We start from the raw sequence: 14053 nt of genomic DNA, 5'->3' as shown, positions 1-14053 counted from the left end.
CTAACAGAATGCTAGGAAAAAGAGATTGAAACAGATTATCATACCGACATAACAGGCAAAATAACAAAGGGATTAGAACTCTGAAATATGACTGCAGTGAGACTGCTTTAGTTTGAATCTCAACTATACCTTGTATGAGCCAGGCAAGAGTCTCAGATCGGGTTCCCCCAGACACAGATCATGAACCAAGGATTCAGGAAAAGTGACTCATGGGGAAGTGGTCCCACAAGGAAAGGTGAGGGAGTTGGAGACGCAAGATGGGGAAGAAAATGCCAACTTCGCCGGATCCCTTGGAGAGCCTCAGAGCATGGATCATACCTCCGAGTTTCTCCCGCCTGGAGGCAAAGGATCTGGGGGCTGGTTATCCGCCAACCGTCCCCTTTGCCATTGATCACAGGGCAAGGGAGACACAAAACTCCCAGAGTCCTCACTGGCTGGTGAGGGGCAATCGTCAGAAGGTTGCAGGGCAAGCGTTAGCAGCAAAGCCTGCAGAAGCTGGGGGTGAGCACTCGGAGCTGGAAAGAAGGCCTGAAAGGATCTGGGCAGAGTGTACCTCGTCAGTATAATAGGAATAGTAAAAGTAGCTCCCTTGCATGGTGTGAGGTTAAAATGATATAAAGCCTGTAAACACTAAGTACAGTGCCTGGCACATGGTAAGTGCTCACCAACTGTCTACAATTATTATTATCAACATCATCATTATCATTATTATTATTAAGTTCTATGCATTTGGGAGAAATGGCTATAAATGTTGTGGAAACACCATGAACTAATCTTGTCCCACAGGGAAGAAAGCATGGCATATACGAGGGAAACAATGAGTAATTTGATTTGACCGAAGTATGAAGGGCCCAGAGAAGTAAGAGAGAAGGTGGTCTGATAGTTAAGGCCAGATCTGTGAGGGAAACAGCATTAGTCATCAGACCTTGGCTGAGACAGAAGTGATATTGTCAGTAGGCTCAGAACCAGCATCTAGAGCCTAAGCTCTAAAGCCAAAAGCATTTTAAAAAATAAAAGGAGAGCAATGGAACAAGCAAAATTATTTCAAATCCACATAAGCAAAAACCAGTAAAGGAGAAGCGTTAGTACAAAACACTAACACTGCCGCTTCCTCCACAAGTAATGTGACCCCGTTCTCCTCCAAGAGGCCGAAGCTAGCTGCCTACTCAGACCTGTGAACTGGAAAAGGTGATTGTGTAGGGGCTTCCCAGGTGGAACAGGGAACACGGGTTCGAGCCCTGGTCTGGGAAGATCCCACATGCCGCAGAGCAACTAAGCCCGTGCGCCACAACTACTGAGCCTGCGCTCTAGAGCCCGTGAGCCACAACTACTGAGCCCGTGTGCTACAACTACTGAAGCCCACTCGCCTAGACCCTGTGCTCCACAGCAAGAGAAGCCACCGCAATGAGGAGCCCGCACCGCACAACGAAGGGTAGCCTCCACTCCCCGCAACTAGAGAAAGCCCGCACACAGCAACGAAGACCCAACGCAGCCAAAAATAAATAAAATAAATAAATTCTTTTAAAAAAAGAAAAGTTGGTTGTGTAATAATCAACACAAGCTATTTAAAACCTTTACATTTTCACTGGCACTCCTTCTCACATTACCTTTCATTAAAACTATTCCAATAGCTTCTTAACTTAGTTACTTTCTCCTCGGCCCTTCCAGCTCTCGTTAAAAAACAACTTTTTTTCTCTAAGAACAAAACTAGAATATTGAATACATTATTTGGGGATATGGGTTGCTTCTGTTAGGATTAATTGCTAAGGTTATTTGAAGAAACTTGAAAATAAAAAGAAAGAGGAAGGGGAGAGGGAGAAAACAGAGAGATACTAGCGATGAGAGAATGGTGGCTCAGGACAGGGTGTGGCATTTATGGAGGTGAAAAGTGGTGAGATTCTGAACATATTCTGAAGGTGCAGCCAACAAAAACTCTTGCTGGATTCAATGTGGAGGTGAGAGAGAGGTTTGGTCTGAGCAACTGGAAGGAAGGAGTTGCCTTCAACCCAAACAGGGAGAGCGGCAGAGGAGCAGGTTTGTGGAGGAAAACCAGGAGGTCCCATTTTGGACAAGATGAGTTTGAGGTGTCCGTGAACATCTAAGTGGAATCGTTAACCAGGCAACTGTTTATACTAGCCTGGAGTTCAGGAGAGAGGCTGGGCTGGAGATCTACTTTTGTAAGTCATTGGTGGGTAGATGGTATTGAAAGTTATAAGTCTGAACAGGATGCCCAAGGGAGTGTGTGTAGGTGGAGAAGCCTGGGGTGCACTCCAGCTTTAAGAGCACAAGACAAAGAAGAATGTATGGGTCAGGGAAAGCTAAATGCTGTAACAAAGAGCACCAACAGTTCAGTGACTTACACAATAAAAGTTTTATCTTTCATTTAAAAAAATAATAAAATTTTAAACAATAAACAGAGGTTTTTTGTTTTTGTTTTTAACATAATGACTTTTTAGCTAGTTCTTCAGACCAGATACATCCAGAAACATTGACGTCAGCACGAACGATGCCAATATAATTAGAGAAGTGGAATCTAATTGTTTTATATCACTTTTAATTTTTTGCCCATTATACTAAAAAGTACTACATACAGATTCATCAAGGAAATTTGGAAAATTGTAATGAATACTTAAAAATACCAGGATGCCCTGTATACATCTATAAATCTCCTTCAGTTTGAACATAAATGTGATTATGAATAAAGCTGTTATAAACAAACAAACAAAAAATACCAGGGTGCCTATGCACCCACATTTAGAATTACTAAGAGAGAGAGAGATTAAGGACTTCGAAGCTGTGGTAAGTAGAGCGACAGAGGCCTGGTGCACAACTGCCTAGATTTCCTTCCTCTTAGATGAGAGCTCCACCCAGTGCTCACCAGAAGGAAGGCAGGTATGGTTTAAAAGTTTGTCCCAACATCACAATTGGTAAGAGATTATTTTGCACCTTTTAAATATACTGTTATGCCGTGTAGCCAAGGTAAACTTATTACTTAGCCGAAGAGCTTATTAAGTGTAAATTGTACTCAAATAGCAGTGTTTGAGAGCTTTGTGACACAGCATAGGCATTTCCTAAGAGAAGGTGAAGAAAGGCATGATGGTTGGTCTGTGTTCACCTGAGCAGCTGTGGCCCTTCGGAGAAGGGAATCCAGCATTTGTTTGTGCCTTTTCACAGAGCCTATGTCTTCTCCATCTCTCACCATCTGACAGCTCCATTTCTAATTTATGAAACTTTGAGTTCATGAGTAAGATAGATCCCATACCCTTGTTCAAATACTTCCTTCACTTTCACCTTCAAGCTCAACACCTATATACTTATGATTTCTCAACTAACTCTTTTTTGCATCCTTTCCATTTTTTCTTACCATTGTATATGAGTACTTCTTTTACCAGAATATTGATTCATCTCTTTTAGAAAACAGGGACAGCTATGCCACATGTCATTGGCTGACTTCCTCTGTGTCTCTATCCCTCTCTCAGTGTCTACAGACATATATGGTTGTTCATAACCCACTGGTCTTAAAATGTCTCAGATCAATCTAGGTGTATTCAGACATGATGAGCAGTGTGTAGGGAAGTTCCTCTGCCCATCCTTGCATTTGAAAGCCATGACCTTGGCTCTTTAGAATAACACCCAAGCTTGCGTCTTGAGGCTGCTTTGAGCAGTATCCTCCAAACGATGTTTGTCTTTCTGCCTGAATCCTCCCACTGCCAGCTTACGCTGGTCTCAGAGGTGGGAATTGGGAACTGTTGATAGAGTGCATAAATATAGCTCCTGTTCTCATAGCCTTTGGGCTTTGTTAAGAGTTCTGGAAAATTTTCACCACACGTACCACATGAAAGGGGACCGCTGCAAATCAGCCCAGATCCGAGAGCCCTACTCAGACTTTGTGGCCACCTGCCTCACCCTCTCAGGGTCCTGGCTTGGAAAATAAGATAAACCCTGTTGTACCTCATCATCTTTTCTTTCCTTGAAATCAGACTAGTCCATTCTAAACTAAGTCTCACCAGATCCTTCACCATGGTTTCCAGGTCCTACAGCTCACTTTTTGTACCTCTTTTGTTCTTGAAAACTCTTCCTCTTTAATACTTACTTAATCTGGCTTTATTTTTTTTTTAAAGAACTTCCCTTTTATTTATTTATTTATTTTTGGTTGCACCACACGACATGTGGGATCTTAGTTCCCCAACCAGGGATCAAACCTGCGCCCCCTGCACTGGAAGGGCAGAGTCTTAACCACTGGACTGCCAGGGAAGTCCCTTAATCAGGCTTTATTTAAAATGTTTCTTTTCCCCCTTCATCCTCCATTATAATCCTCCATTCAAGGATTCACAGTACTCAATTTTGCTTTTAAGAAGCAGCAGCACTAGAATTGGGTGATTGGGATTGACATGTATACAGTGATGTGTATAAAATTGATGACTGATTAAAAAAAGAAAAAAATAATAAATAAATAAATAAATAAATATTTAAAAAAAGAAGCAGCAGCACTAGAAAAAAAAAAGCGCAGCAACAACAGATTTCAACTCAACAAATTTAAATTAACTAATAATCATTACAACTTTTAAAATGCTTCAGCGTTCACAGTTACAGTTTACCATAACCCTCTAGCTGGTTTTCTGTTAGAAGCATTGCTCCTGAATTCTCAAGAACTAATTTTGGGAATCAAACTTAGATACTAACATTACCATCCACTAGCTGTGAGACATCAGGCAAGCACTTAACCTCTCAACTGCAGTCTTTACAGCTGCCTAATGGGGCTAATCATAGAAGCCACCTCATGGGGCGTTTGTAAGATGTAAATAATAACATAGTGCTATAAAATGCCTGACATATAGTAACTCATTAAATGTTAACTATTGTCGTTACATTTTATTTATCTTTTTATTGTCCTAAGTATTGTATTTTGTACTTGTTGTGGACTTTTAAAAATTATCAAGAAGCCCAAAGCTTGGCTAAAAATAATGTAATTATAAGAGTATGTAAGGGAGCTATAGTACCTAGAATACAGGAAATAATAGATCTACTGTTCTCCAAGCTAGTCAAATAAATTTCTCATTTCTAGGCAATACATTGTAAAGGTATCATTATTAACGTCACATTTTCTAAAGAGGATACCAGAATTGTGAAGAGTCTAAAAACCATCTCCTAAGAGTAAAGAAACTGGGACTACTGAAACTGTAGAGAAAAAGTATTTTCAGATATTTAAAAGGATCCCATGTGAAAAAGAGCCCAGACTAATTTTCTGAGTCCAGTACAGAAGCAACACCAATGGGTATAATTTATGGGGAGACTGCTATCAGCTCAACATAAAAAAGACTTTAAAGCAGGTAGAAATAGTGGCAATGTAATAGGCACAGGGTAGTGACCATCCTGTTCCTTGAGGGACTCAGGCATCCACCGAATAATAGAGGGTTTCTGTGCAGGTGAGAATTGAACTTTACTCTGAGCATGCCTTCTTACTCATGGGAGTTTATTTATCCGATTCTAGGGAGGTGGAGTAGATGCCTTCTGTTGCAAGTGACAGATGGTCAACTCAAAGGAGTTTAAACTGAAACAGGATTAGAACTAGGAAGTCACAGCTGTTGTCACGCTGAAATGCATTCAAGGGTTCAAGCAATGATATCCTTTCCTTCGTGTGGGCTTCATCCTTAAACAGGCTTTCCCCATGAGATAGTCCACAGGAATCCAGGATTACCAGATCACTAGTGTTCAAAATCCCCATCTCTCTCCCTAAACATTTAGATCAGTTCTCTCAAAAGGACTCCTGTTAGTCTTGCAGGGGTGAGTTGCCAGCCCTGAACCATGAGTGCTTCCTAGAGGGTGGCATGTTCTAATTGGCCAGCCTTGGTCACATGACCACCATGTGTTGGGGAGATAGGACCTTGGGATTACTAGCTCTACCTGTGGAGGAGCAGTTCTCAAAGAGAAGAGATGTTGGGCTGACAAAGTAACAGATATCTGCTACAAGGGGAGGCTTGAATACGTAGATGTGAACAATTATGCCTCCAAAGTCCCTGGATGACCCCAAGAAATCCTCTTCTTCTGTAAGGTATTATCCATTATTCACAGATGTAAAGTATGGACAAAACCTTATTTTCCCTTTTGTAAACATTTTTCTTTATAGGTCCATATTTTTCTTCTCTAAGAGGTTTATAAGAATAGGTGATTATAATTACCAAAGTAATCTAGAAATTCTTTCTAGGAATAACTAGTGGAAAGTAGGAGTCGGTTGGGTTCAGTTTGGTGCAAATGAACCACAAATGGAAATATTAGTTTACATAGGCTTAATTTGACCTTTCCTTCACAAATTCAGATTAGTGGAGAAAACCATTTGTAAGAATTAGTTCTTTGAATTGTGACTGTCGTGAATTTGGTTTGGGGCTACCCATTGGTTCTTTCCTTCCCAGGAACAACTATTGCTTTCCCGTTTGTCTCATTTTGTGTCCTGGGAACTTTGGTGACTTTTGGAAAGTCCATAATGACGGGGACTGGTAGCCAGGGGGGCCAACCTGTAATTAGAAGTTTGAAACATCTAGCGCCACTGCCACCAGCCACCTGTGGGGAAGGGAGAGGTGGTCAGTAATTTAACCAACCATGTCTATGGAATGAAGCCTACTTAACACCCAAAAGGACGAGGTTTGGAGAGCTTCCAGGTTGGTGAACATGTGGAGGTGCTGGGAGAGTTATGCACCAGGCAAGGGCATAGATGCTCTGAGCCCCTTTCCCCACACCTTGCCCTATGCAGCTCTTCCATCTGGCTGTTCTGCCCAAGATTTTTAAGTGGCAACAAATGACATATATATAACTTTAGACTCTTTAGAATGCTAAACCTGTCCGAAGAAATTTTCAGAAACAAAAGAGTAGCCACTTCCTGTGAAAGAAACGAGTTTAATAGCCATGATCTTATCACCAGCTATTTTTAGCAAAAGTCTTTTCTTTAAACCACTACTTATACTCCTTAAACAAATTAAAACTAAAACCTCTTAAAAGTCCTTTTATTAAAAAATATCCTTTCCTAATAAACCTGTAATCTAGTAAATAAACTGTTTCTCTGAGTTCTCTGAGACAGTTTAGCAAATTAACGAAATTCAAGGAGGAGGTCATGGGAACCTCCAATTAATAGCCAGTAGGTCAGAAGCACAGTTGATAACCTGGATGCGATTGCCATCTGAAGAGGATGCAGGCAGTCTTGTAAGACTGAGCCCTTAACCCACGGGATCTGATGCTATCTCTGGGTAGATAGTGTCAAAATTGAGTTATATTGTATGACACCCAGTTGGTGCTGGAGAATTGCTTGATGCGGAGGATGGGGGGAACCTCCACACATTTGGGGACAAGAGTACAGAGCGTTTGGAGTATTGTGTGTGGTGTAGGGAAAACAATAGCATGTTTTTTCTTTATATCTAAGCACCCTTCTCCAATAAAAGGAACCAGGGCTCCTAGGAGAAGTAGTTAATTCCAAGACAGGAGCAGGGAAAATAAATATGAGTATGGAACATTTTGTGGTACCAGAAAATAAGAAAATACTAAAAAAATAAAAGGGAGAGACACAGGAGCCAATCCAATGGTGATCCTAATGACAGAAGCTGGAACCATTTAAACCGCTGTGTCTCAACTTGTCCTGGGCTACTGAGAATTCATTGTAACTGCTGCCCTATAGGGAGCTTTTTAACATGATGACCTGGTGGGAAGCAGCCTCTTCCCTACCCACTTCCTCATTGGACCTATCAGTTTTAATATCTCCATTAGCTCAGAAGCAAACAAAAAAATTCCCCATGAGGTATAATACACATTATTATAATTTTAGAGATAAGACTTAATTGGCACTGTTCAGACGAGTCTCTGCTGATGCTTTATGACACAGGAAAATATTGAAATTCTTTAAACCTCTGGAATATATATCCAGACATGGAAAGCTGACTTGGTGGCACTGTGTAATATAACTCCTGCATCAGTGACCAGGGATCAAGCAGCTGCTGAAAGGACAACAGCGTTGGAAGGCTGTCCTGCTACTTTGACAATGTTTCTCTCTGCCATGTAGCCAATAATAATTGACAACATTTACAATGTTTCCAGTGTGGCAGGCACAGTGCCAATCACTTCACATCCATTTGCTTGTTCCAATCTTTTCACAGCAGCCATATGAGTTAGGTACTGGCAGTATCTGCATTTAACAGGGATACCAGTTCATAACAGTTAAATGATTAATCCAGCATCACATACAAATGCAAGGAGCAGAGCCAGGATTTGAAGCCGAATTTCTCTGACTCCAGAATCCTCGCAGTTCACCATTAGGTTATACAGCACTGCCTCCGGCAGGATAAGGACACGCTTTGACAAAGGAAGGCTTGGGGGGGTTGGGAGGGTCAGAAACATGTACAGTTGGTCCTCAGTATCTGCAGGGGATGGGTTGCAGGAGTCCCTGGGGATACCAAGATGCCAAGATGCTCAAGGCCCTTCTATAAAAAGGCTGGCACGGTCGGCCGACCTCATCCATGGGTTTGGCATCTGCAGATTCAACCAACTGCTGGTTGAAACTGGATGCCCTGGATGCAGAACCTGTGGATGTAGATGGCCAACTGTATGTTTATGGGAAAAAATCGATGTAGAAGTGGACTCAAGCGGTTCAAAATTGTGTCGGTCAAGGGGCAACTGTATACTATTTCCTGGACATGCCATTTGTAGCAATAATTTACTTGAAGGTTGTAATCTCATCCAAAATGAGGAGGAAAGAGGCAGAGGGAGAGGCGGGAAAAGCGGCCCACCTATAGGACTGGAAACAGAGGAAAAAGGGATCTTTGAAACTGAAAAGTAACACTCATGAAACCAGACTGGCTGTAGTAGCTTCCGTCATTTTAGACAAGGTCGCCAGCAAGACCATAAAGGAGGGTGTGACTGGGGGGGGGGGGTCCCTGCTGCCAACGGGTCCCACAGTGAAAGGGAGTTCGCAGGCCTCATAGTGAAATGGAGCAGGACCCTGTGGTCTAGCCCCCCGTGTCCTCAGCCTACCTTTTGTCTGTGGAAAAACTTCAGCCCACGAATAAGTTTAATCAGAGAAATGAGAAAATACAGAAACAAAGGAAGACAGTCCAACAAGACTGAATAATCATAGTTCAGTCAGCAAACACAGTCAAGGACCTTTAGCTCCTCCTCAAGGGCTATGGAGAATATTCTGAGCCATATCCTGTGAGCTTGTGAGCTGTCTTATAGATACTAAAAGCCCCACCAGGTGGAAGAACTTAACTACGTGATGACCAGATTGTAGACATGACATAAACGGCCACAATTCTGAGAATTAACCTCAAGAAAATGGGAACAAACCAACCCTGGAACTGAAGATGAACTGTACTTAAAACAATCAAGATGATGCTGGTCAGACCACGGCATTTCCAACTTCAACATGACGGTCAGAGCTGACTGTGCTGTTTCTACATGTAGCCCCCTCCCTGCGTCTGTAAAGGCTCTTGCCCCCTGCTTGTCTGGGGGGACGCGGAGGGGAGTCGGCCTTTGGACAAGAGTCCGCCCTCCCCTGCGGTTGCCGGCATCCAAAACAAAGGAAACTTTCCTTTCCACCAGTCTTGCCTCTTTATTGGCTTTTGAGCGGCGAGCAGCCGGAACCCCACTTCCAGTTACAATAGTGGTTTGTTCTCCATGACAATCCTGCCTTCATTTGGGGAGGAAGGGGTTTGATAAACCACCACAGATCTAGGGCACGATACCATAAGTCACTGGCAGGCCTTTCTCAAAAAAGACTATTTGTACAAGTTAAACAAGGAAGAGAATGAAAGCATGGAAAGTGCTGCAACATGCCAGTAAGTGGCTCTCCATCAGGAAACGTGAAGGATGCTCTCCAGGAGGGAGATCAAGATGGCAGAAGAGAAGAACGTGGAGCTTACCTCCTCCCACAAAAGCATCAAAAACACATCTACGTGTGGAATAATTCTCACAGAACACCTAAGGGTGCTTTCCAGTGTTCCTGTTAGGGAGCAGAGGAAACCTGTCTCCCTGGGCTGCTCATCAGAAAAGGAAAACGAATGCAGGATGGCACTTCGGTCAAGCATCCTATTAGTAACAAGGGACTTGAGTCACTTTACCGCTTTAAAGAAGCAGCGGGACTACCTCATATCTGTGAAAGTGGCCATGGACCCCCTCTGCAATACGGAGATTTAGAGATGGGGGTGGTCTCCCTGTGAAACTTTAAAAAAAAAAAAAAAAGGAAAAGAAAAGAAATCTTATCAGCCCAGGACTGAAAACCCATACGGGTAGCATATGATTATTATTCATTCCCTTGAGTTGAAAATAAGAAGGGCTTTTTTTTGCTTTTTAATAGAAGGGCAAGTGTACCTAGATAGGTGCAGGAAGGACTAGGAAATCCAAGATCAATCTTTAGCAGACAGAAAACGAAAGGAAAAAGATCAACTTGGAAGTAGAGGCTGAGAAGGCCCAGGGGCAGAGCTGACACGACTCTGGAGGGCCGGCTGAGCTCAGGCTGGAGCGGGTAGCCTGGAGCTGGCCGCAGTCACGAGGACAGGAGCAGGGAAGGGTTTCCCACTCCGAGGGAGGGTTTCCTGCATATGCCGCCAGGTTCCAGAGGGAAGAACAAATGCTGGCGGGTTCATCATCTGTGTTCCCGGCAACCAGACAAGAACATGGAGGCAGAACTTTCCGAGCAGTGCCTGATGCTGCGTCAAGAAAAGGGATGATGGGAGCCAAGAAGATGGACGCTGAGAATTCGGCTAGGTGCCAGGAACCCACAGCTCCGAGGCCGCTGCTCCGATCCGGGTTTCCGTCCCGGTAGGAAACTCAGGCAAGAAGTGAGGCCAGTCAAGCCCTACTTCCCACAAGAGGGACAGACAGACTGGTGGGCAGAAGTAGCCTGAGGTCGGGTGGAAATCTGGGATTTTGTTCTCCACTGTTGCTTCTGAAACTACTGGCCATAACACATGCTGGCTCCCGAGTAGTCAAGCTTCCTAACGTCTTAGCTTGCCGACCTCCTCATTGGCTTAATGATTAGAAGGGCAGAGCCTGCAGGTCACAGGTATTGCTGGCAGCTGGGGAAATTAACTAAGAAGGCTACTGAGAAGGCTAAGGTCAATATGGGGTCAGGTTGAGACCTGCTGTGCCAGCCACAGAGTCAATGGACAGTTCAAAACAGGTTAATTGAGCACTTTTTTATGTCCCAGGTCCCAGTGCTGCTGAGTTAAGCAGAGAAATTTTGGAGATGGTAAGACAGTCACTGCCATCAAGGAGATGGGGGGAAGGAGCTACGGTTGACGGAGTCCCCACTCTGTGCCAATCGCTGTATCAGGTTCTGGGAATGCAGAGGACTAAGACAGGGCCTTTCCCCTTCAGGCGCTCAGAGTCTAGTAGGGAAGCCAGACCCACAATTAATTTGATGCAGTAAAACGTGGTTAACTGGGCAGGAGCTGAGGATGTGAAGGGCTACAGAGGCACAGAAGAAGAAGTATGTGAGTTCTTCCTGGGTAAGTAAGGAGAATTCCCCAGGAGGATTCTGTCTCCTGAGGAGACAACACTGGAGATGGGTTTATAAATTATAAGTAAGAATTTAACCATTGAGAAAGAGCAGACGGACATGATAGCACCAGAACAGCACGAGAAAGGCGTGAACACACAGAGGCGTGACAGGGCATGGTGCATCGGGTAGGCAGCGAGGAACCCAGCATGGCCGGAGGACAGAATATAAGGAGCGGGTGGAGACAAAGGCCAGAGAAGACACTAAAAAGGTGGGGTGGAGCAGGGTATGAAGTGCTTTCAGGTAATCGGAGACGCTGGAAGGCATTCAGCAGGCTTCATGCAATTGGGCCTGCATTTCCTTAAAGACAAAGGACGGGCAATTGGGAGGAGGGATGGAGGCAGGAAAGCCAGGGAGCCGCAAGAGCATTTACAGAGAACTGGGCCAGCTCGGAGTGGAACTGCCCCATCAACAGGGGGCAGCTGGACATAATCCCTGCCTCCCTCTTTGGGAAAGGGAGGGGCCGGGTGGCCAGAACTTCCAAGTTTTCATGAAAATCTAAAACTGTACATTCTGATGTTAACTATCCACCCACCACCCCAATTTGTAATACTGGTTTAAAATTTTGAAAATCATGACAATCAGGCAAGCAAAACACCCTCAGTTAAATTTATGCACATTTGGGAACAAAGAAAGGATTGGAAATCCAGATAGTATAGCTTGGTAATTAAGCCCTGCAGTCAGACAGCCCTGGGTTTGAATTCAGGTTTTCCCACTAAGCAACCAGGAGGCCAGGGCTAAGTTATTGAATATTTAGCCTCTCTGTGCCTCATTACACAAGATGGTTGATGGGGTCGTTGTGAGGGATAAATTAAATAATGCATGTTGCGCCTTTAGCACAGGACTGGGCATATAATAAATGCTCAATATATGTAAGCTTCTATTGCTGTTATATCTATTGTATTATCATTATTGTATATTGTGTCATTGTGTGGTTAATGCGTTATTCGCATTTTCATAAGTTGAGTTTCTGTAAGATTCAAAGCACCACAAATAACCACTATAATCTTTAAAAAGATTAACTTGGGAATTCCCTGGCAATCCAGTGGTTAGGACTCAGCGCTTTCACTGCCAGGGCCCATGTTCGATCCCTGGTCGGGGAAGTAAGATCCTACATGCCGTGCGGTGCTGCCAAATTAAAGAAAAATTTTTTGTTAATTAAAAAAAATTATTTTTAATTAAAAATTTTTTTCTGTTAATTAAAAAAATTTTAATTAAAAATTATTTTTAAATTTAAAAAATTAACTCATATTTCTCTAGTTTTGATACCCAAAGTAGTAAGAAAAGAAAAAAATTAACTGGCATTATTTATCCTCAAACCAGAAAATATGGACCTGAAATTCATCGAGCCTTTTCCTCAAGAATAGAAGGCTCATTTTTTAATGAGCTGCATCTTTCTCTCCCTTCCTTTAAAGTCTTGCAAATAAGTTTTTAACTTAGCAGACGTTTTCCAGCTTACATTTTCAACAATGGAGATTTGTAGACATTTAAAAAACCTAACCTAAACTTAAAATTAGAGACAAAGCTGACCGTTTAAAGAAGCCTGTCTGAACAAATATCTCACTTGCTAAAGATAAGTGTTCAGTGATTTACACTTAATCCCCCAAATATCCTGGATCCAACTTTGCTCAGAGAGCGTTCAGTAGAAGGTTAGCAGCAGGGCTTCCCTGGTGGCGTAGCAGTTAAAAATCCGCCCACCAATGCAGGGGACATGGGTTCGAGCCCTGGTCCGGGAAGACCCCACATACCGTGGAGCAACTAAGCCCATGCGCCACAGCTACTGAGCCTGCGCTCTAGAGCCCACGAGCAACAACTACTGGGCCCACGTGCCACAACTACTGAAGCCTGCACGCCTAGAGCCCGTGCTCCACAACATGAGAAGTCACGACAGTGAGAAGCCCGCACACCGCAACGAAGACCCAACGCAGCCAAAAATAAATAAATAAATCATTTATTTATTTATTTTAAAAAAAGAAGTGTTCTGAAATCAAGATGTTGTCTTTTAGATCGATGGTTCTCCAAGTGGAATCCAGGGATCTCTGGTGGGTCAGCAAAGATTCTTCCAATCATTCTGTGGACTCTCTGGGACCCCCTCACCCTGGTTCTTGAATGTTTCAGCTAAGGATTCCCTCTTCCAAAGTCTGCAGAAGCTCAAGGACCCGCAGCTTCCAACAGTAGCCAAGAAGGAGAACCATTCTCTCTATCAGATTTTTCATTTCCCCTCCCATCCAAGAAAATACCAAAAAAAGATACCCCACATCCAAAGACAAAGGAGAAGCTGCTAATGCTGGAGGGTCTCCTGCAGAGGCGGGGGGCGGCCGTGGCTCACCGTGGGGACAAGGACACTGGCAGCAGAAGTTCCGGGAAGTACTCCTTGGTGTGAGTCCTCCCAGAGTCTGCCATCAGCCCCACCAAAGAGCCAGGTAGGCTCTAAATACCTAAATTCTTTAAAAAAAAAAAAAAAAAAAGATTAGCAGCAGCTGTTACGTCTGACTGATACTTGGGTTACATTTCTGT

Source organism: Balaenoptera musculus, chromosome 4, assembly GCF_009873245.2.
Source record: "Balaenoptera musculus isolate JJ_BM4_2016_0621 chromosome 4, mBalMus1.pri.v3, whole genome shotgun sequence".
Lineage (NCBI taxonomy): Eukaryota > Metazoa > Chordata > Mammalia > Artiodactyla > Balaenopteridae > Balaenoptera > Balaenoptera musculus.
Note: the sequence above shows the minus strand (reverse complement) of the source record.